The 21,312-nt window shown below is 39.6% G+C and overlaps 1 long non-coding RNA gene and 1 other non-coding gene across 2 annotated transcripts in view; both read left to right on the top strand.

Annotated features, from left to right (window-relative positions):
* Positions 1–21,312, top strand: part of LOC114883269 — a 408,662-nt gene that overhangs the window by 329,909 nt on the left and 57,441 nt on the right. The window contains exon 3 of the long non-coding RNA XR_003790522.1: positions 17,598–17,683. This is a non-coding gene — a long non-coding RNA (uncharacterized LOC114883269). The remainder of the gene's footprint in view (positions 1–17,597; positions 17,684–21,312) is intronic.
* LOC114883481 lies at positions 15,658–15,764 on the top strand. The gene has a single exon (XR_003790579.1). It is a non-coding gene; the product is annotated as a U6 spliceosomal RNA (small nuclear RNA).

Here is a 21,312-nt window from a genome sequence, read left to right as displayed (position 1 = left end):
GCTTATTCCTAAGTATTTCATTTTATTTTTTGTATGCAATTTTAAAAGAGACTGTTTACATTCCCTTTCTAATATTTCATTTTCAGTGTAAAGAAATACAACCAATTTCTGTATGTTAATATTGTATCCTTCTACCTTCTTGAATTCGTTTATCAGTTCTAGTAGTTTTTGTGTGAAGTCTTTAGGGTTTTCTATATATTGCATCATGTCGTCTGCATATAATGAAAATTTTACCTCTTCCCTACCAGTTTGAATACGTTTTTATTTCTTTTTCTTTTCTGATTGTTGTCGCTAGGACTTCCAATACTATGTTGAAGAGAAGTGGTGAGAGTGGGCTTCCTTGTCTTATTTCAGATTTTAGGAGGAAGGCTTTCAGCTTTTCACTGTTGAGTATTATATTGGCTGTGAGCTTGTCATAAATAGCTTTTATCATGTTAAGATATGTTCCTTCTATACCCATTTTCATAAGGGTTTTATCATGAATGTATGTTGAATTTTATCAAATGCTTTTTCTGCATCTACTGAGATGATCATATGGTTTTTGTCCTTTCCTTTGTTGATGCGGTGTATCACATTGATTTGCGTAAGTTGAACCACCCTTGTGACCCTGGGATGAATTCAACTTGGTTGTGGTGTATGACCTTTTTTACGTGTTGTTGGATTTGGTTTGCTAATATTTTTGTTGAGAATTTTTGCGTGTCTATATTCATCAGATATTGGCCTTTAATTTTCATTTTTAATAGTGTCTTTGTTTGGTTTTGGTATCATGGTGATGGTTGCTTCATAAAATGCCTTTGGGAGTGTTCTTTCCTCTTCAGTCTTCTGGAACAGTTAGAGAAGGAGTGGTATAAGTTCTTCTTTGTGTGTTTGGTAGAATTCCCCAGTGAAGATATCTGGTCCTGGACTTTTCTTTGTAGGAGTTTTATTTATTTATTTGTTACATAGTCTATTTCATTTCTAGTGATTGGTCTGTTCATGTTATCTATTTCTTCTTGATTCAGTTTTGGTGGGCTGTATGTTTGTAGAAAGTTGTCCATTTCTTCTAGGTTGTCAAATTTGTTGACATGTAATTGTTCATAGTGTTCTCTTATGGATTTTTGTATTTCTGTGGTATCAGTTGTGATACCTCCCCTTTCATTTTTTATTTTGTTTATTTGGGTCTTCTCTCTTTTCTTGGTGAGCCTGGCCATAGGTCTGTCAATTTTGTTAACCAAGAACCAGCTCTTGGTTTTATTGATTTTTTCTACTGTTTTTTAATCTCTATTTTATTTGTTTCCTCTCTGATTTTATTATCTCCTTCCTTCTGCTGACCTTAGGTTTTGTTTGTTCTTCTTTTTCTAATTCTTTTAGGTGATGGGTTAGACTGTTTATCTGAGATTTTTCTTATTTCTTAAAGAAGGCCTGTATCGCTATGAACTTCCCTCTAAGAACTGCTTTTGCTGCATCCCATAGATTGTGTGTTTTCATTGTCATTGGCCTCAAGGTATTTTTTAATTTCTTCTTTGATTTCATCATTGACCCATTGGTTTTTCAGTAGCATGTTATTTAGTCTCCATGTAATTGTTGTTGTTTTTTTCTTGTTTCTTTTTCTGTGGTTGATTTCTAATTTCATGCCATTGTGGTCAGAAAAGACGCTTGAAATAATTTCTGTACTCTTAAATGTCTGTTAGTTTTTGTTTTATGTATTTGGGTGCTCCTATATTGTGTGCATATATGTTGACAAGTGTAATATCCTCTCCTTGTATTGATCCTTTTATCATTTACCTTTCTTCATAGCCTTTGTTTTGAAGTCTATTTTGTCTGATAAGAGTATTGTGACCCCTGCTTTCTTGTCATTTCTATTTGCATGAGATACCTTTTCCGTCCCTTCACTTTCAATCTATGTGTGTCCTTTGCCCTAAAGTGGGTTTATCCTAGGCAGCATATTATAGGCTTTTGTGGTTTTTTTAAATCCAATCTGCCACTCTATGTCTTTTGATTGGAGCATTTAGTCCACTGACATTTAAGGTAATTATTGATAGACATGTATTTATTGCCATTTTAAACCTTGTTTTCCCATTGATTTTATATTTCTTCTTTGTCCCTTTCTTTTTCCTTTTGTGGTTTGATGATTTTCTTTTGTATTATGCTTATGTTCTTTTCTTTTTGGTTTTGTGAATCTATTGTATGTTTTTGATTTGTGGTTGCCCTGTTTTTCAAGTATGTTAACCTGTTTCTATATATACTTACTTTAGACTGGTGGTCATATAGGCTTAAACACATTCTAGAAAAATAATCTACATTGTCTTACTCTCCTCCCTGCATTTTATAATTTTGATGTCCTCTTTTGCATCTTCATGTTCATCCTTCATGCTGTTCTTTGTGATTATCATTGCTTTCACAGAAATTTTTTGATTTTTTTTTTTAATGTGTGTGCTGGCTTATTTAAGTGATTTACTTTCCAAATGTGATTTTCTCTTTCCTATAGATTCTTACTTCTTTTCTATTTAGAGAAGACCTTTCAATATTTCCTTTAGGGTAGGTTTAGTATTGCTGTATTCTTTTAGTTTTTGCTTGTCTGAGAAATTCTTTATCTCTCCTTCTATTCTAAATGATAATCTTGATGGATAGAGTGTCCTAGGTTGCAGAGTTTTCCCTTTCAGGACTTTGAATATATCTTGCCACTCCCATCTGGCCTGCAATGTTTCTGTAAAGAAATCAGCTGATAGCCTTATCAGCTTTTTTCATAAGGGTTTTATCATGAATGTATGTTCCCTTGTAATTTACTCTTTGTTTTTCTCTTGCTGCCTTTAGAATCCTCTCTTTAACTTTTGCTGTTTTTATTATAATATGTCTTGGTATAGGTCTTTTGGGGTTTATCTTGTTCAGGACCCTCTGTGCTTCTTGTATCTGGATATCTGTTTCCTTTCCTTCTTTAGGTTTGGGAAGTTTACAGCCATAATTTCTTCAAATACATTTTCAGTCCCCTTTTCTCTTTCTTCTCCTTCTGGGATCCCTATTATGCATAGATTGGCACACTTTATATTATCTCATAGGTCTCTTATTTTGCTTTTATTCTTTTTTTTTATTTGGGTTTCTGTCTGCCATTCTAATGGTGTGATTTCCATTATTCTATCTTCCAGATCACTTATTCATTCTTCTGCATTATTCATTCTGCTATTCATAACCTTTAGTTCAGCTTTGGTCTCTTCAAATGAATTCTCTAATTTTTCTTGGCTCCTCCTTATAGTTTCTAGTTCCTTTTTACAATAATCTGCATTTCTGTCAATAGCCTTTCTTAATTCCTTCAGTATTTTTATTATCTCCTTTTTAAATCTTTATTGGAGTATAATTGCTTTACAATGGTGTGTTAGTTTCTGCTTTATAACAAAGTGAATCAGTTATACATATACGTATGTTCCCATATCTCTTCCTTCTTGCATCTCCCTCCTTCCCACCCTCCCTATCCCACCCCTCCAGGTGGTCACAAACCACCTAGCTGATCTCCCTGTGCTATGCGGCTGCTTCCCACTAGCCATCTATTTTACGTTTGGTAGTGTATATATGTCCATGCCACTCTCTCACTTTGTCACAGCTTCCCCTTCCCCCTGCCCATATCCTCAAGTCCATGCTCTAGTATCTCCTTTTTGAATTTGGTGTCTATTAGACTGAAGAGGTCTGTTTCATTGTTTGTTTTTACAGGGGAATTCTCTCAATCTTTTAATTAAAAGTGGTTCCTCTGCTTCTTCATTTTACATACTTTTCTCTTGCTCAATGAGTTGAGAAGAAACAATTATTTACTGTGGTCTTGCAGGGGTTTTTTTATGTGAGAACGTCCCTGTGTAGTCTCTATGGGTTTAATGTTTTTTGGTGTGAGGACTGTTTTTAGTATGGATGCCTGCTACCTCTTTCCTCAGTGCCTGCTGGACGTTATCCCCTTGATAGGAGGTGTGACTGGTGTTGTGGTGACCAGAGTCTGCACTAGATATCAAGTGACTCCAGTGTCTTTTGATACAGATTTTGATTACATTTTTATGTAGTCAAACTTATTGTTTTGTGTAGTTTGTGCTTTGTCTTGAATTAGAAATCTTTCCTCACTATTTCCAAAATCATGAATATATTCTTTTATATTCTCATCTAAAAATATTCCCCCCCAAAACTAATAATATAAAAAATAAAAATTTCCCAATACCCTCATAATAAGCACCATTTCTGCTTAAATTAGCCAACTGATACAAAGTTCATTACAGGGGAGTGCTGTGATTGCTTTCCTTTCATTGAAAAATAATCCTCTCTACTTGCAAAAGTCATCCTTTCAGAACTTCAGGAGGATTCCTTATGGTGTGAGGAGTAAGGAAGAGGGTATGCCAGCCAGATCAGTCACATCAACCCTAGCAATCAGAGGGCTGACAGCTGTCTCATTTTTAAGTCCTTGTAATTACTGGAGGTGCCCAGCCAGGAGGAAAAGTAGTTATGCCCATGAAAGAGTTCTGGATACATGAGAAGGAAAGAGATAACATCCAGTGAGAGCTCAGGTCCATCAGCCTATGTTTGGGAAACCATTTCACCAATGATAAGAAATAAGGGCTTGCTGTTTTCAGTGTCTGAGCAGGAGCTGCTTAAATTTCCCCAGTCAATATATATCTGCCATTATTCAAGGTACTCCCCATTTTATTTTCTAACTCATCTTCTTTTGGAGGTCACACTCAGTTCTTATGTTCAGCTAGCTTCCTAATTCCTCTTTAAATAAATAGATAATTAGAAGAGGGGATGAAGTCTTTATTCAGTCTCTAGGACAGACTCTGACAGAAGCAAAAATGGAACAGAACAGGTTCTGGAGGTACTGAAATGTCAGCTATAGCTATTCCCTTGAATTGATAACTCTGATTCTGTTTTTGAAACACTCTTTGAAAATTTCTTACAGAAATATGCTACTTACTTTTAAACTATCTTATTTCTGTTTTTTCTTGCATAATCATAATTTATATTACAGTACTTTAAATTTATTATCCCAAGTAATTTCAGAGTTATTATCAACATTATTGTGCAACATTCTTTTGATTGGATTATTCTTCAAAAGGGAAATTATTTTTTCACCCACTGTTTCCTCCCTGTGTTGCTTAAAAGAATTAGAATAGTTATCAGTTATGTAGTTTTGAAGTACATACAGTGGAAAAAGTTACTTTGACTAAAATTTTAAAAGTAAATTATCTTCTCTTCAAACATATTCTGCTAATGATTACAATAAGTTTTATTTTATTTCTCAATATAATGGAAAAAATTGCATTTTGTTTTTCATTTGAGTAGACTACGTACCAGAACAATATTAAGTAATCACAAACAGTCTGTGGTTTTTGTTTTGGACTTACAGCAGCATGAACTGTGAGGGGTGATGCAACATTTTCTCTAACGGGCCCTTGTCTGAAATTCTAGCACTGTACTCAAAATTCCATCCCAGCTCTGAATTTTGGGTAAGGTTATGTGAGGCTCTGCGGTTCAGATAATGGTTGGTTATGATAATAAACAGCTGGTGAAGCTTTGGCAAGAAGCTGGTGTTACAGAACTTAGAGTGAAATCAAACCCTAGTGGACAGGGGTACCCCACACCCCAGCTGCTAGTTCATCCCATCCTGACCTATAGCTCAGCAGCACAGAAACTTCAGACCCAGTCAGGCCTAGAAGACTGCAGAGGGCTTTTAGTTTTCCAGGAACAATAGATATTTCCAGAAAATAAGGTCTGGTATTTTTGAACAGGAGCCCTTGCAATTCCACTACAAGTGCTGGTGTTGCTAAGGCCTGATTATCTCTTGAGAAATGTGATATCTCATTTCCTGTTGGCCAGAGCAACTTAGTTAAGGACCTAATCAGAACCCCACAAAAATGCCCCAGGGAAGACCAAGCTACCTCATTTCCCTCGTAAGTTCCCTCTTTGTCTCTTCCTATATTCTCCTGGAATCCCAAACCCTTATACTGTTCTCTGACAACCCAGACATTTCTCCTGCCACTTACACAGGCCTGAACTCTCCAAGCAGAAAACTCTTCCCTCATGAAGTTTTCTTGTCCCATTTCCACGATTACAGACTCCCTGAGCAGGGCCAAAGATGAGGGTGCAGGGCATTGTAGAAATGGTATGTCTTCTAAAGTTCAGAGATCCAGGGTAATCTACTCCAGCTGCAACCCTAGTATCATGATGTGTTGGTTCAGAACAAACCAAAAACTAAAATTACAGGCCATGCCTGAATATAGGGTGAAGCAAAACTACCCTAAACAGTCACTGTTTCCTAAAGGATAGAGATTTTACTTTTTAAATTACACTATGAGAAGCAGGAATTTGCATTCCTTTATGCCTTTATGTGACAATCCCAGAGTCCCTGATGCATAGAGAGAACGGGGATAAAGTATAGTCCATGGTGACAAAATCAGAAGGGACAAAGGACTAAAGGAGTTGTAGATCTCTCTCCCACCTGTCTCCATCCCTCTGGCTTTTACCCACTGCTCCAGTCAGCTTAGTGTGAGCGTTCCAAAATGTCCTCCTTGTCCTACCCACCCCCCGCCTCCAACTAGGACTCAACGTGCTCCCCTCAGTATGTCTTTGTCATAGATTTTTACTATGTCCTGTCATCACGGATAACTTTCTCACTCTCTCTCACCATAATGCAAGTGTCATGCACATATGTCATATCTTTTGTGAATTTTTCTCACAGGACTTGGCACAAACATGGCATGCTGTAGGCCACTACTAAAAGTTCAGACATTAGGGTAAAAAGGCTAATGATCTCATACCCATGAAACAACCATGTTGTTTATTCAGCTTTACATTCATATCAGATAACCAGAAGTGTGAACTGTTTAACGTAACGAAAGGATGCAAATGATATCACCTGGACATGATCTGCTATATTTAAGACTCAAGAATGTGACTTAGAACAGTTGGCTAGAATCCCTGATCCACTTATCTGACCTTCTGATAAAAATGGAAGCTAGGGCTTCCCTGGTGGCGCAGTGGTTGAGAGTCCGCCTGCCGATGCAGGGGACATGGGTTCGTGCCCCTGTCCGGGAAGATCCTACATGCCACGGAGCGGCTGGGCCTGTGAGCCATGGCCACTGAGCCTGCACGTCCGGAGCCTGTGCCCCGCAACGGGAGAGACCACGGCAGTGAGAGACCCGCGTACCGCAAAAAAAAAAAAAAAAAAAAAAAGAAGCTAGTGAAAATAATGAGAGTATACATATACAGTAAAGATAGTTATACCATTAGCCTTTCTTGTGTGGTGACAGGCTCTGGGCCCATTCATGCCTCATGTGTGCCCCAGGACAACTTTGGACTTTCCTTTGAACCACGGTAGAGGCATGAACCCTACTCATGGATCAGGAAGAGTCTCATTTCTTGGCCACTCAAGAAGTAAGAGATCAAGCCTGAAAGCTAGATTCTTCCAAGAAATAAGAGCAAGAGGAGCAAATAGACAATGTGATGCTATGAGGAAGCTGCCTTGTGTGGGGGGCATGGTCAGGGAGGGCTGGGGATGCGCTTTTGTGAGCCAGAAAAGGTATCAGAGGAAAAAAGCAGAGTGAGTGTAAGGCCATGCCATGTAAGCAGGGGATAAAAGGGACAAAAGACACAAGGCAATGTTCTGGAACCAGGCAAGCAGTGATGGCACCCTCTGGGGAAAGATCTCAGTGCCCTAGTTGGCATTCCTCCAGATACTGCATGGTAGTGAGCTGACTCCAGTGAGACAAAAGCATTCATTTATGGCTGTTAAGCAATCTTGGGGCTGTAACCAAATCCTCCAGGAGCTGGTAAACAATTTCCATGCCTCTTATGAAAATACACTTTGTTCTGAAGTGAGACTGTATATTCTCAGGAGCTACGGGGTTCACAGAAATATTTTCAGTAGCCCTTGCCATTGAAGTTCCAAAGAGACTTTGGATGTTAATTTTAATCAAGCTTAACGGTTAGCACATACTGCACTCAACCAGAAGCAGTGACAATCCAAGGACCAGCTTTGATCATCCCTATTAGTGCCTTGTATGTAATTACCTGAATAATGTGACTAAATGATTCTGGCACCAAATCTGTGTTAACTTACTATGGATGGAAAAGTATCAACATGCATTGAGCAAGCAGGGCGCCAGACATTTTGCTGGATACTTTAACTAGTTATCTCATTGAGTTCTCATAACAAACCTATGAGGTATGACTTTTACAGATGAGAAAACTGAGACCCTGAAAGGTGAAATAAATTGCCTAAACCATACAGCTACCAAACGGTAAAGGTATATTTTGGACCCATGTCTGCTAAACTCTTTCCACTTGCAACATTAACAGTAATCATTGTAATAGAGCAAATGTTTATATAGCACTCATTCTGTGCCCTAAGCATTTTATATACATTCTTGGAGGTGACATCACTCCAGCCTCCATTTCCTCACAAAGATCAACAATTAGACAGCTATCCATGAACAAAAGCAGCTCTGGGAAAGCTCTGGAGTCTGCTTAAGGAACTTTAGCAACACAGTGGGAGGAAACCCTGAGAATAACCACACAAGAAGAGAAGAAAGACAGCTTCATTTTGCCTGAATCGTCCCATCCCCCAAGCGAGCATTGCTCCATGCCAAGAGGGAACTTCCCAGGTAGAAAGAGTCCCCCTTGCCAGGAGAAGTAGAGCAGGGTGAGCAACCAGCTTCCCCAGCCTCTCCAGGTACCACGTGAAGGTCTCAGTTCAGTTTTACCCCACCCAGACTGCCAAAGGTGAGATGTATAGAGCCAGCTAAGAAAAGAAGAGCCAAGGAAGAAATGCAGGGGCTACCGATAGCAGCCACATAGGAGGAGCCATTTCGGTTCACAGTGACCTGCTTTGCGGACAAACTGAGCATATTTTGCCACTGAAGAAGCCAGTGGTCAGCGCAACTGATGTGGACCCCCCTTACAGATTTCACCAGAATTTGCCCCACAGGTATTCATGTTCATTGATGCCAGCTGCCAGAGTACCTCCCTGCTCCCTCCCTCCTGTCCCTACTAGAGCCCAGGGACTGAACCTGCAGCCAGCCCAGACCTCTGTGGCTATGCAAATGCAAAACTCCAGCCTAGACTCCCACAGAGGAACCCCATTGCTGTGCATATGCTTGGGAATCACCCTCCAGATATGTGCTGGTATGCTGCTTGCCTGACACCTGTCACCAGCCTCCACTACTGTGAGCACACCTTGGGGGAGACTGTGCAGCTACAGGATGGCATGCTGACAGCCAGGGTCCCTGCAATTGCAGCGGGCCCAGATCAGGCCGTTTTCTCTCCTGGCCTGCACTACCGTGTTCATCTGCAGCAAACCCCTCTAGCTGTGTACCTGAATGGCCCTGGCCCAACCCTCATCACAGGCTCCCAGTGCAGGGCCTGGTTGTGGAGGGACAACTATGCAGTCACAAGTGAGCACACTGACAGCAAAGCCCCTACAGCTTCCAGTAAGCCCATAGTTTGCCCTGGGCTGCACCACTACATTTGTCTGTAACCAGACCCTGCCACTACATAGGCACCCGTAGCTGGCCCCACAGCCAAGTGTGTGCACACCACCAGCTCCAGGCACCACCATTGCCTGCCCTCCTAGTCTATACTAGCTGGACCTGAAGGTGCCACTGAGGATCCCCAAAGCTCTTGCAGACACTGAAGACTCCCTGCAGTCACCAAGAACCATACATTCGTCCATGCTGTGGACCTCAGCAGACTGAGCCTAATGCACATCATGCCACCTTGGACCCAGTGTCATCACATGTAGCCCTTTGTACCACTGGACCTGGTGTCATGCTCCAGGATGCCCCCTCCTGTAGGTGAAAGTGTTCCTTTATCAAATTCAGTCCATAAAGCCTGGAAGAGATGACTGCTTCTTCAGATGTACAGACAGCTAAGCAAAGCTATAGGGATCATGAAGAATCAGGAAAACATGACTCTACCAAAGGAATATAGTAAGTCTCCAGTTACTGGCCCCAAAGAAGTAGAGATCCAGGAGTTTCCCAACAAAGAATTCTAAATGATTTTTCCAAAGATGTTCAGAGAGCTATAAGAGAACACAGATAAACAATTTAACAATATCAGGAAAACAGTACAAGAACAAAATGAGAAGTTCAACAAAGAGATAAAAAAAGACCAAACAGAAAACTTGGAGCTGGTGAATATAATGACTGAATCTAAGAATTCAATAGAGAGCTTCAACAGTAGGCTTGATGAATCAGAAGAAAGAATCAGTGAACAAGAAAACAGACCAATTGAAATTATCCAATCAGAGGAGCAAAAGGAAAAAATGAAAAGGAATAAAGAAAACCTACTGTACATATGTGACACCATTAAAAGAAAAAAAGTTTTGCATCATTGGGGTCCCAGAAGGAAGAGAGAGAAATTAGTAGACAGCTTATTTAAATAAATAATGGCTAATAACTTCCCAAATCTTGGGAGAGATATATATTTCCAAGTTCATGAAGCTAATTGGTCACCACAAAATTTCAATCCAAAACAATCCTTTCCAAGACACATTGTAATAAAACTGTCAAAAATCAAAGGTGAAGAATTTTAAAAGCAGCAAGAGAAAAAAATTCTCTGATAAAGAGAACCCCCATAAGGCTAAACCCTAACTTATCAGAAGGAAAGAAATAACAAAGATGAGAGCAAGCAGTAATAAAATAGAGATCAGAAGAACAACAGAAAAGATTAATGAAACTAAGAGTTGATTTTTGAAAGGAAACAAAATTGACAAACTTTAGCTAGACTAAGGGGAAAAAAAGACAAATAAAATCAGAAATGAAAGAATAGACATTACAACTCATACCACAGAAATACAGAGGATCATAAGAAACTACTATTCCAGGGAGGAGAGGGGTGGGAGAGGGATTGATTGGGAGTTTGGGATTAGCAGAAGCAAACTATTATATATACATATATATGTGTGTGTGTGTGTGTATATATATACACACACATACATATATATGTATATGTATATATATTATAATGGATAAACAACAAGGTCCTACTGTTCCCTGAATAAAGTACAGGGAACTTTATTCAATATCCTGTGATAAACCATAGTGGAGAAGAATACACACACACACACACACAAGTGTGTGTGTGTGTGTGTGTGTGTGTAATTGAATCACTTTGCTGTACAGCAGAAATTAACATAGTAAATCAACTATACTTCAATGAAATAAATTTTGTTAAAAAAAGGAACTATTATGAACAATTTTGCCAAGAAAATGGACAACCTAGAAGAAATAGAAAAATTACTAGAAACATACAACCTACCAAAACTAAATAATGCAAAAACAGAGAATTGGAACAGACCAATAATGAGTGAGGAGATTGAATCAGTAATCAAAAACCTCCCAACAAAGAAAAGGATCAGATGGTTTCGATAGTGAACTCAACCAAACATTTAAAAAATTAACATCAATCCTTCTAAAACTCTTCCCCAAAATTGAGGAGAAAGAGGGAACACTCCCAATCTCATTCTAGGAGGCCAGCTTTACATTGATACCAAAGCCAGATAAGGACACTACAAGAAAAGAAAACTATACCAATATTCCTGATGAATAAAGATGCAAACATTCTCAAAAAATATTAACAAACTGAATTCAACAGCACATTGAAAAGATCGTACACCATGATTAAGGGGGATTTATCCCAGGGATGCAAAGATGGTTCAACATCTACAAGTCAATCAATATTCCACCACATTAGTAAAAAGAAAAATAAAAGTCATATGATCATCTCAGTAGATGCAGAGAAAACATTTGACAAAATTGAACATCCTCTTGGGACTTCCCTGGTGGTCCAGTGGTAAAGAATCCACCTTACAATGCAGGGGATGCGGGTTCGATCCCTGGTCAGGGAACTAAGATCCGACATGCCACGGGGCAACTAAGCCCGCATGCCACAACTACTGAGCTCACATGCCTCAACTAGAGCCCACATGCTGCAAACTACAGAGCCCACACTCTCTGGAACCCACACACCACAGCTTCAGAGCCCTTGCGCCCCAGAGCCTGTGTGCCACAACTAGAGAAGAGAAAACCTGCACACCACAACTAGAGAGAAGCCTGCAAACCACAACAGAGAGCCCATGTGCTGCAACGAAAGACCCCACATGCCTCAACGAAGATCCTGCATGCCACAACTAAGACCTGACACAGCCAAAAATAAATAAAATAATTTTTTTTTTAAATTGAACATCCCCTCAATAAAAACTCTCTACACTAGGTATAGAAGGAACATATTTCAACATAATAAAAGCTTTGGGCAAACCCACAGCTAACATCATACTCAGTGGTAAAATGTTTAAAGCTTTTCCTCTAAGATCGGGAACAAGAAAAGAATATCCATTCTCACCACTCCTGTTCAGCATAGTACTGGAAGTCCTAGCTAGAGCAATCAGGCAAGAAAAAGAAATAAAAAGCATCCAAATCAAAGAGGAAGAAGTAAAATTTTCTTTATTTGCAAATTATATGATCTTATATATAGAAAATCTTAAAAGCGTCACCAAAAAATGTTAGAACTAATCAATGAATTCAGTAAAGTTGCAGGATACAAAATCAGCATACAGAAATCACCTGCATTTCTACACACTAACAATAAAGCATCTGAAAGAGAAATAAAAACAATCCCCATTCACAATAATATAAAAAATAATGGAATACTTAGGAATAAATTTAGCAAAGGAGGTGAAAGATCTGTACACTGAAAACCATGAGACTTTGATGAAAGAAATTAAATAAGACACAAAAAATGGAAAGATATTCTGTACTCAAGGATTGGCAGAATTAATATTGTTTAAAATGACCATACTACCCAAAGCCATCTATAGAGTTAATGCAATCCCTATCAAAATTCTAATGGCATTTTTCACAGAAATAGAAAAAAAGATCCTAAAATTAGTATGAAACCACAGAAAACCCTGAATAGTCAAAGCAATCATAAGAAAGAAGAATATACTGGAAACATTACACTTCCTAATTTCAAAGCTATAGTAATCCAGACAGTATGGCACTGGCATAAAAACAGACATATAGACCAATGCACCAGAAGAGAGAACCAGAAATAAATCCTAGCATATACAGTCCACTAATGTTTCCCAAGGAAGCCATGAATACTCAATGGGTGAAGGATAGTCTCTTCAATAAATAGTGCTGGGAAAATTGGATAACCGCATGTAGAAGAAAGAAATTGAACCCCTTACACCACTCACAAAAATTAACTCGAAATGGATTAAATACTTAAGCATACGACATGAAACAATAAAACTCCTACAAGAAAACATAAGAAAAACCTTCTTGAAATTGGTTTTGGCAGAAGTTTTTTGTATGTAACACCAAAAGCACAAGCAACAAAAGCAAAAATTAATAAGTGGAACTACATCAAATTTCTGCACAGCAAAATAAATGCTTCTTTTCAACAAAATGAACACTAACAAAATGAAAAGGAAACCTGTGGAATGGGAGAAAAGATTTGCAAATCATATCTAATAAGGGGTTAATATCTAAATAAAGTTCTCATACACCTCAATAGCAGAAAAAAATCTGATTAAAAATGGGCAGAGGAACTGAATAGACATTTTTCCAAAGAAGACAAGACCTACAAATGGCCAACAGATACATGAAAAGAAGCTCAACATCATTAATCAACAGAGAAATGCAAATCAAAACCACGATGAGCTATCACCACATTCCTGTTAGAATGGCTGTCACTGAAAAGACAGAAGATAAGTGTTGGTGAGGATGTGGAGAAAAGGAAACCCTTGTGCACTGTTGGTGGGAAAGTAAATTATTGCAGCCACTATGGAACACAGTATGGAGGTTTCTCAAGAAATTAAAAATAGAACTATCACCATATGATCCAGTGATTCCACTTCTGGGTATGTATCCAAAGGAAGTGAAAACAGGATCTTGAAGGGATATCTTCACTCCCATGTTCATTGGAGCATTATTCACAGTAGCCAAGATATGGAAACAATCCAAGTGTCCCTCAAGGGATGAGTTGATAAAGAAGTTGTAGTATACATATATACAATGGAAAAATATTCACTTATGAGAAAGAAGGAAATGCTGCTATTTGAGATAATATGAATGGACCTTGAGAACATTATGCTAAGTGAAATAAGTCAGAGAAAGACAAATGCTGCATGATAACACTTATGTGGAATCTAAAACAGCCAAACTCATAGAAACAGAGAGTAGAGTGGTGGTTACCAGGGCTGAGAGGTAGGGGAAATGGGGAGATGTTAGTCAAGAGTACTGTTTTATGCCTGTCTCAACCTATCAGTAACTAGTGTTGTTGCTGGACCCTTGTGGTTCTTATCATGATTGTAAGATGCCCTCAGCGATAACCAACAGGAAACTTTGGAAAAAAGGTTTATTATTCAAAGGTTCTGGAAATTACACAGCACACCTCGGGCCACACGGTGAAGTCAGGGGTAGAGAAAGAGGCAGCAGGCCTAGGGTTCTGCTTTTATTGGGATCAAGTATGGGGACCTAGGGTTTCAAGGGCCTTCTTTTTATTGGTGAATTTAAAACACAGAATGGGAATTTAAAACATGGTATTATGGAATAATAATATTTTGTTATTATGGAATAGTTCTTTATCTGATTGTGGCAGTGTATGTTATAATTCATAGAAATGTATATTCCCCCGAAAAAGTCAGTTTTATTATGTAATAATTTTTAATGAAAAATAAAGTGCAGGCTTTGCAGACAGACTTCCTAGGTTTGAATCACGTACTAGCTCTTTATCTTGAGATATGTTACTTAATCTCCCTATTTCCTAATTTCCTCATAAAAATAATGGGAATAATAGTGACAGCACCCTCATAGGTTTGAAGTGAACATTAAATGGGGTAAAACATATAAGCATTTAGAACAACCCCTGGTATATAGTAAGTGCTCAATAACTATTAGCAATCATTATTAGTACACATATACATTATGTGGGATTCTTTTGTGCTGTGTAATTTTAAAAGAGTATTTTCAACAATTCAGGTGTTCCTTAGTTGATGAGTAGATAAACAAATGTGGTCTAGCAATACAATGAAATAATATTCAGAAGTAAAAAGGAAGTAAATACTGACCCATGCTACAATATGGGCAAACCTTGAAAACCTTATGCTAAGTGAAAGAAGCCAAACACGAAAGGTCACATATTGTATGATTCCACTTATATGAAATATCCAAAATAGGCAAATAACTAGAGACTTAAAGTCAATTAGTGATTGCCAGGGGATGGGAGAAAGGGAATTGGGACTGACTGACTGCTAATAGGTATGGGATTATTTTTTTTGGAATGACAGAAATGTTCTGGAATAGATAATGGTGATGGTTGCTCAACTCTGTAAATATACTAAAAACCACTGAATTGTATACTTTAAAGTGTGAACTTTATAGTATGTGAATTATGTCTCGATAAAGCTGTTATTTTTTTAAAGCTCTGAAACAAAGGAGGCTGGGGCAGTTGGGGGCAGCCTAGCCTGTCTCTTTATCTAGTCATGTGGCTGGCAAGGTGTTTATAAGAGATAGCTGTCTTTGAAGTGGATGCCTCTTTGAAGTGGCTCCCTTGGCAATCAAAGCTTAAGTCAGACACTTGCATCACAAAAAGAAAAACCAACTGTCAGGGTTTATGCTACAGGTGCAAACTGTCCCTCATAAGATAAATAAGGTGCTCTCTTCGGCAGCACATATACTAAAATTGGAATGATACAGAGAAGATTAGCATGGCCCCTGCACGAGGATGACACACACATTCGTGAAGCATTCCATATTTTTCATCCACACTTGTCAGACTCAAAATCCCAGTATTTTCTAGTATACCTTGACTATAAATTAAAAATTGTTAAAATAAATGATTTTATGGCATTATATTATGTTAGTAATTTGTTAGTTTATATCAGATATTTATGGTAACTGTAATATCTTTTTTTTACAACTTTATTGGAGTATAATTGCTTTACAATGGTATGTTAGTTTCTGCTTTATAACAAAGTGAATCAGTTATACATATACATATGTTCCCATATCTCTTCCCTCTTGCGTCTCCCTCCCTCCCACCCTCCCTAACCCACCCCTCCAGGCGATCACAAAGCACCGAGCTGATCTCCCTGTGCTATGCGGCTGCTTCCCACTAGCTATCTACCTTACGTTTGATAGTGTATATATGTCCATGCCTCTCTCTCGCTTTGTCACAGCTTACCCTTCCCCCCGATGGCTATTGTAAATCATGTAGAAATTAAATTTGAGTTATGAATTACCGCTTTGCAAATTCAGTTGTGGATATTATAAATCTATAAAGTATAAATTCATGTAAGTAGGGGCTTCCCTGTTGGCCCAGTGGTTGGGAGTCCGCCTGCCGATGCAGGGGACACGGGTTTGTGCCCCAGTCTGGGAGGATCCCATATGCCGCGGAGCGGGTGGGCCTGTGAGCCATGGCCGCTGAGCCTGTGCATCCGGAGCCTGTGCTCTGCAACGGGAGAGGCCACAACAGTGAGAGGCCCGCGTACCGCAAAAAAAAAAAAAAAAAAAAAAAAAATTCATGTAAGTAATAAACTAACGCTACCTTAATATGCATATGGAAAGAGTTAAATAATAAATTTCTTAGAACTAAAAAAAAATGAGATAAATAAGTTCGAGGGAATCTAATGTACAGCATAGTGATTATCGTTAATAACACTGTATTATATACCTGAAAGTTGCTAAGAGAGTAAGTCTTAAATGTTCTCATCACAAAAAAGAAATGGTAATGATGTGATGGAAGTGTTAACTAACACTATGGTGGTAATCATTTTGCAATATATAAGTATATCAAATCAACACACTGAACACCTTAAACTTATACAACATTAATGTCAATCATATCTCAGTAAAGCTGGAAGAGATCTTTTTAATTAAAAAATCACAGTTTTATAAATTAGCTCATTTTATTCTCACAGCAACTTTATGAAAAAGACACCATTACTATCCATGTTTTATAGGTAAGGAAACTAAGGTCAGAGAATTTGAAAAACTTTCCCAAGGTCATACATACTAAAAAGGGAAAGAAATGGGATTCAAACCCAGGAAGTCTGACTCCAGAAACCATACTCTCAACACATTCTACTGTTCTGTTTTCAAATATTCTGGAAATAAGTGCTTTTCAGAACTTTAGACTTTCTAGCCAGACAATGTCAAAACTCCAAAATGGCATTGATAAGCCCTTAAAGGAAAACATGCCTGACCAGAATCCTAGGGATGAGGGAGGTGACTCATCATCCCTAAGTAACTGAGTGGGAAAGACAACGAAACTTCTTGAAACATTATAATACACATCCCCCACTGTGACACCTCACCTCACCCAATACCTCTTGCTGAAACCCCAGAAGTTAAGGGCAGACACCTGGAAAAGCCTCAAGGGACCTAGGGAAGTCTGGCTTCCAGCGTTGAGGCAGACTCTACTTCCAACACGGGTAGCTGCCCCACTTTAGGACCCCCATACCTGCTGCTTCCTGGCCTTAGATCTGAGAGGTAGGAAAAACATATAAAATCTTCATACGCTGAGCACACACTTCATAGGGAGAAGCAAAGTTCAGATCAAAATAGCTGACTTGGCTTTCTTATTTTCCACAGCTGCCTGAAATGTATCTCATGAGGAATTCAGCCATCTCTGAAGGACTTCTTTGGGAAGAGAGTGAGTCAAGACCTCCAGAAGCCAGGTAGGGTGATCCACCATCTCGGTTTGCCAGGGACTGGGGGACTTCTAGGGACACGGACTTTGATTGCTAAAACCAGGACAGTTGATCACCCTTCACTCTTGTTAGGGTCAGCAAGGACCCCTAGGATTCTTCTTCATTCCAGCACATTCCATTCATGCCAAGCTGTGCTACTCACAGATACAGAGGCATCCAAATATGTTTTCTGATGGTGGGCATTTTATTTTGACTCCCTCTTCAGCTATTCCTGCTGTAACCTCAGCACCCATTTCCTTAGAATGGCTCCTTTATTCACTGAGCTGGGCTGCTTAAATAAGATGGGATTATTTTCACTAGTTGGTGCCTCCCAGCCAGAGGGGATGTAAAGCTTCCTGGCTTGTTTAGAATTTAACCCCATCTCCTTGAGCTGCTGACTCTCTGAACTGGTCACCAGATAGGCTGCTATCAACCTGGGATACAGATGCTAGACATGAATAATGACGCATTTCACCATTTTAAAACTTCTCAGTTACAAAGCACTAGCTGGAACTGGCCCCAATGAAGAGTTTTGACTAATTGTTTTTCATTAAGTTTTTCAATCCCTTACATAATCAGCTTCTCAGAAGCACGCGTCTTGTGGGCAGGACCACCCAATGTTCCCTTAGAAACCTGAAGATGGGGTACCTTAGTGCATGAGCATTTAGAGTACAGTCAGTCCCATTTAAAATTCTCCATTATAAGTAAAGCTAAGCATGTAGTGACAGGCACAGCCCCTGCTTATAAGAGATGGTGCAGTCTAATTAAGGAACTGCACACACACACACTCCTGCAAGCCCCAGGGATTACAGATGTCAGGAGCTGTTAGTACAGAAACTCATTTCTGACAGAGGAGGAGGGGAACCAGGTGTGAGTTCAAGCACCAAAGTCTCTGCCAACTGCAGCAGTTCCCTTCCAAATTGACCTCCTGACTTTGTGTCTTCTACACTTTGGGAAGGCATCTGGATGCCCTGGGGTTGTCCCATGTGGAGGACTGAGTGACTCAGCCTTGGAAAGTGTGTGCAACCCCCCACCTTCTCCTCTACTCTGCTCACATCCACCCATGCAGTTCAGCCCCAGGGACATTGCTGCTCTTCTGTCTGGCAAAGGTGCCTGCTAGAGCCCCATGGTCTCTGATTCCTGTGATAATCTCTAGGTCTATCCATGTTACTGCAAATGGCATTATTTCATTCTTTTTTATGGCTGAGTAATATTCCATTGTATATATGTACCTCATCTTCTTTATCCATTCCTCTGTCGATGGGCATTTAGGTTGCTTCCATGTCTTGGCTATTGTAAATAATGCTTCAGTGAACATTGGGGTGCATGTATCCTTTCAGATTATGGATTTATCTGGATATATGCCCAGGAGTCAGTGTGCTGGATCATATGGTAGCTCTATTTTTAGTTTTTTAAGGAACCTCCATACTATTCTCCATAATGGCTATACCAATTTACATTACCACCAACAGTATAGGAAGGTTCCCTTTTCTCCACAGCCTCTCCAGCATTTATTGTTTGTAGACAATCATTCTTAAATTTTAGCTTTCAGAAGATCACTTGGAAGGATTTTAAAACACAAAGTAGGTCCAGGTGTGGGACCAGAGAATTTGCATTTTTAACAAGTTCACATGTGGAGACCATGGGTTCCGGAACCACACTTTAAAAGGCATGGGTCTACAGGAAATAATCCATATAACAATAAGTTCCTTCTGCAGACCCAGCCCACATAGAAATTGTTGTGAAGTGTCATATACCCACACACCCAGATAGTTGTTGGAAAAAGAGGGATGGAAACTCACAACCAACATTCAATCAACTAACTACCAAGTACTTATTACACCATGTGTAAAACTAGGTCCTAAATTCTGTAAAGATTAAAAAGAAATGTCAAATTTAAATTGGAAAAATCTTTCTAGAGGCCATTTAGTCAATATATATAAAAAGCCTTAAAGCTTGCCACTTTTTCACCAAGCAATTCTGTCTAGGAATTTATCACAAGAAAATAATTTAAAATGCTGACAAAGATTAAACTAAGGAAATGTTTACTGAAGCTTTTTTAAAGTGAAAAGGTGAAAATCTGATCAACAAACATAAATGTAAATAACTAACAGATACATTATATTCTCTCTCATGCACATCCTCTCTCTCTCTCTCTCTCTCTCTCATATACACACACACACACACACACACATACACATGCACAGGCACACTTCCTCCCATGTTTCTCTGGACCAATGGATCTCAAAATGTCTCGTCACATTTTGAGTTTTTTTTTTTGTTTTTTTTTTTTTTTTGCGGTATGTGGGCCTCTCACTGTTGTGGCCTCTCCCGTTGCGGAGCACAGGCTCCGGACGCGCAGGCTCAGCGGCCATGGCTCACGGGCCCAGCCGCTCCGCGGCATGTGGGATCTTCCCGGACCGGGGCACGAACCCGTGTCCCCTGCATCGGCAGGTGGACTCTCAACCACTGTGCCACCAGGGAAGCCCACATTTTGAGATTTTTAAATGTCTTTACTTGTCACAGCTCAGGAGAAGGAGTGCTAATAGCATCTAGTGAATAAAAGCCAGGGATGCTGCTAAATATCCCACAATGCACAGGATGGCTCTCACAACAAAGAATCGTCTGGCCCAAAGGATCAATAGTGCCGACCATGAGAAACCGTGATCTAGCCTCACTTGCCAGAGGATTCTAGCAGAGCCACATTGACTATGATGACTATTTCATAGAATCAGGCCCCCGCTACGTAGTGAAGGATTTTATTCCCCTCAGAGTCTCATGCTGTTATTTCTGTGTCTCAGGGACTGTCTCAAGTGAATTCATGCATGGTTCATGTAGGCTTTCTCCCTCAGCTTCTGCCCGTGTTGTGGCAGCTCAGAGAGAAATCTCTTGGGAGCAGCCACTCACCTTGCACAGCTGCTCATGCCCCCCCCCCAGGGGATGATGATGAGGCCTAGTGCACCACCATCTGGTGCCCCCATAGCTGGCTGATGCTGTCCTCAGTATCAACATGGCCTTAGCTCTGTAGAGTCTAGTTACCTGGAAACCAAAGCACTGCCATTGGCCGGTCTCGCACAACACCCTATGAGAAGAGTTCCTTTGGCTTCTGCCTGCAGCTGCTCTCCAATACAAGCCTGTGGGGCCTGGCCAGCAGATGAAGACCTGGAAGAAGACTGCGTTATCCTCTCATATCTCAGGTACCTAAGCCAACCACTTTTCTCCTATGGACAAAATTCTGCAAGCAAATAAACATTTGCAAATCGATATACACACACGAAGAGTAAATACTGTGAGTTCAGAGAAAGAGACAATTATTCCAGTTGACATTCTCCATGGCAACCTGGAGAGTCCCCTCGCCACCAGCCACATGGGCCAAGCTAATTCCCATTCCTTTGCCTTAGCTTATCCTCCAACAGAAGATCTCCCTACCTCCTTTCTGCCTATGTAAATCTTGCTATCTTTTAAGACCTGGTTCTCATCTCTTGCGGGAAGTTTTCAAAATCAGCTTGAATGGTTTTCGCTGTAGGTAGTAGAATGTTTAAAACAATTAGTGGTCTTATTATTTCACATAAAAAGAAGCATGAAACTAGAGAGTTCCTGAGTTGAGAAATTCAACA

Source organism: Monodon monoceros, unplaced genomic scaffold (assembly GCF_005190385.1).
Source record: "Monodon monoceros isolate NGI ecotype Baffin Bay Population unplaced genomic scaffold, NGI_Narwhal_1 Super_Scaffold_4, whole genome shotgun sequence".
Lineage (NCBI taxonomy): Eukaryota > Metazoa > Chordata > Mammalia > Artiodactyla > Monodontidae > Monodon > Monodon monoceros.
Note: the sequence above shows the minus strand (reverse complement) of the source record. Positions and strands in the feature narration are given on the sequence as shown.